Source organism: Morone saxatilis, unplaced genomic scaffold (genome assembly GCF_004916995.1).
Source record: "Morone saxatilis isolate NCDOM2014 unplaced genomic scaffold, NCSU_SB_2.0 Contig10, whole genome shotgun sequence".
Taxonomy (NCBI): Eukaryota; Metazoa; Chordata; class Actinopteri; family Moronidae; genus Morone; species Morone saxatilis.
The window spans coordinates 17,285,340-17,287,916 of NW_023339652.1; the positions used below are offsets into that span (position 1 = coordinate 17,285,340).

Consider the following 2,577-nt stretch of genomic DNA (forward strand, 5'->3'; position numbering starts at 1 on the left):
AGCCAGTGGTGCCTAAACTCTCAGTGGGCGGGGCTACCCCAAAGTTGTTAATTTAAGCATGAAATTGATATTTACAAAATGTAGCCTTGATTTGATTGTTTGATCACAAGATAAGATACTTCAGAAGCTAAAGCTAGACACAGTTTGACATTTTAGTTTGATAAATGACTTGATTAACTGATTAACAAAATTGTCAGTTTTCTGTCAATGATCTAATTGATTAATTGGCTAACCTAATTGATTCAGCCCTACAGCAGTGGTTTAATATGAAATAGTTAGTGTTTTTGTGTGGTAGGCTAAAATACTGCTAAAAGCTCCACAACCGCATCCAGGGGTGGACCTAGAGGGGTGGCCATGATTTTTTTATTTTTTATTTTTTTTTTAGGGGTGACAGCTCTAAAAACAATTTGATCTCAAAGAGACAAAAAAAAGAGATGTTTTTGAAAAAATGTCTGAAGATTTAGAAATAATCAATAATAATGCCACCTCTAGATATATATATTTTTTAGTTAAAATATCTTAATTTGGGGGCAAATATTGACATATGTGATTAAATCAGCGTATCTGTATTTCTGCCACCTCTTTAAAGTCTTCATGCCACCCTCAGGGCCCCCCATAAATATTTCTCTAGATCCGCCCCTGCATCTGTGTCGTACTGCCTTAAGATCAGCCGAGGAAGGATGACGAAGATCAGTTAGATCCTCACATAATGAAGATGATTCAACGGTGGACTGTTGTATAAAGTTGAACGTTGAGATGAGGGTAAATGATGATGTGTCAACAAGGCAAACAATGACAAGCAAAAAAAAATGTCCTCCTACCATCATATTACTCTACCAGCATATGCTGGCCATTTCTGTCATCAAGAAGCCATTTTCTCAAGCTGAGTTTAATGGTTTCCTTTCTCAGTTGTAGGCATCTGCCAAGCTTTTACATCAACTGGTGCTTCCTCCAGTTGGCCCAGTCTGGGAGTCAGCGTCTGCTGCTGGTAAGCATCTCCGGAAGAGCCACTTGCATTAACACAGTGAATTATTTCCCCTCACTGCTTGAGACTCAGACTGCGGCCAAAATTAGAGGCTGTTTGAACTCTCTGTGTCATATCCACACAGATGTGACTGCCCTGTTATGAATCAGCAAAATGTTGACTGGTGTGTGTGTGTGTGTGTGTGTCTGTGTTTGTGTGTGTTTGCGCAATAGCCGGAGCATCAGGCAGGTGGTTTTCTTGTTTTCCTCAGTATTGAAATATTGAAGGGCTGACGGGATCTCACAGGCACGTTTCCAAACATCCCTCAGGAAAACTGGATGGCTTTCTTATACAAACAGGGCCGCTGCTTAACAGCTACACACTCATAAATTATGTTCACAGCCAGAAAACTGCCATAGTCACATTTAACATAGTCACATCTATAAACATTTAATCAGACTTTACAGCATCACTGCCCATTAGTTAGGGGACTGATTAACAATAAAACAATACTTTATTATTAAACTTGTTTATGAGCTTGCTTATTGTGATTAATCTGGAGAACTTGCAGTAATTGTCACACAAAATCATCAATAACTTCACTTGTTCTTGACAGGGACACAGAGCTTCAGGGCTGGGCTTGTGAAAGAGGGGCGGGATGTTTCCAGTCGAGCCCGGAGCGCCGTGCTGAACCTCAAAACACTGTTTCAGTCTCCGGCGCGAGGCCTGATTCCCACTTGTTTACTTCAACTCCAATTTCTATGTGCGCAACACCACCTGGAATGCGGACACTGGCGAACACAGTGTTCGAGAAAACGCACATGGCACATGATCAGAAATCCCCCCTGCAGGAATGTTGCGCTTTCTCCAACGAACACACTTTTCCCAAAAGCCGAGAGATGCGGGTCCTCGCACTATAATATAGCACACTTAACCGGCCACAATACAAGCGCGCAAACGCACCTGCGGCAGCGGCACAGAGCCGATCCCGCATCAGCTGAGCTATTAGAAATAACTTCACTCACGCTGAAAGGCGCTCCGCTTCTGCTCCGGGACCGAGGCGATTTGTCCTCCTCTTTCAAAGTGCGTGTCATAGCTGGCAGGTGCAACTGCGAATAGAGAGGTCCCGTCCGATGAGGCGCAGTGAGTCCGGCTCGGCCCGGATCGGATCGGCTCGGCTCGGCCCCGCTGGCTGCTGGCTGTCGGCAGATGATTGCGTAGCTACATTTCTGCCCCTTCTCCATCTGCCCAGAGCTCAGCGCACTCTGCCTCTCTGTTCCTGCCTTTTCATTATATCATGTCCATGTGACACGCTCAGGCCTCTGTCAATGGAAACTTAAAGGGACCTCCCACGTGATGGCGCTTCGTGCGCGCTCTCGGCGGCCGGTGCGCGTCCCGGAGAAATAAGATGCTGCGCCCCTAATAAAAGTACACCAGCGGGCCGTAAACACCTCAGACTGCTTCTACCGGAATGATGATGATGACTGCTGTGATGATGAAGAGGATGGGGATAGTTGTTGTGATAGTGATGAAGATAACTGTCAGTGCTTATGATGATGATGATGATGATGATGGTGAAGATAACCCTTAGTAGCTGTTATGATGATGATGAT

General features: G+C 44.8%; 1 long non-coding RNA gene across 2 annotated transcripts in view; it reads right to left on the reverse strand.

Moving 5' to 3' along the window:
• The window catches only part of LOC118339942, a 52,058-nt gene extending 49,606 nt beyond the window's left edge, over positions 1–2,452 (reverse strand). Inside the window, exons 1-2 of one of the 2 annotated variants that reach the window (XR_004797340.1) lie at positions 1,990–2,402; positions 535–1,755 (exon numbers count right to left, since the gene is read on the reverse strand). This is a non-coding gene — a long non-coding RNA (uncharacterized LOC118339942). Of the gene's footprint in view, positions 1–534; positions 1,756–1,989 lie in introns of those variants that run through there. The other variant, XR_004797341.1, reaches the window with a different exon arrangement.
• Positions 2,453–2,577: the final 125 nt, after the last annotated feature.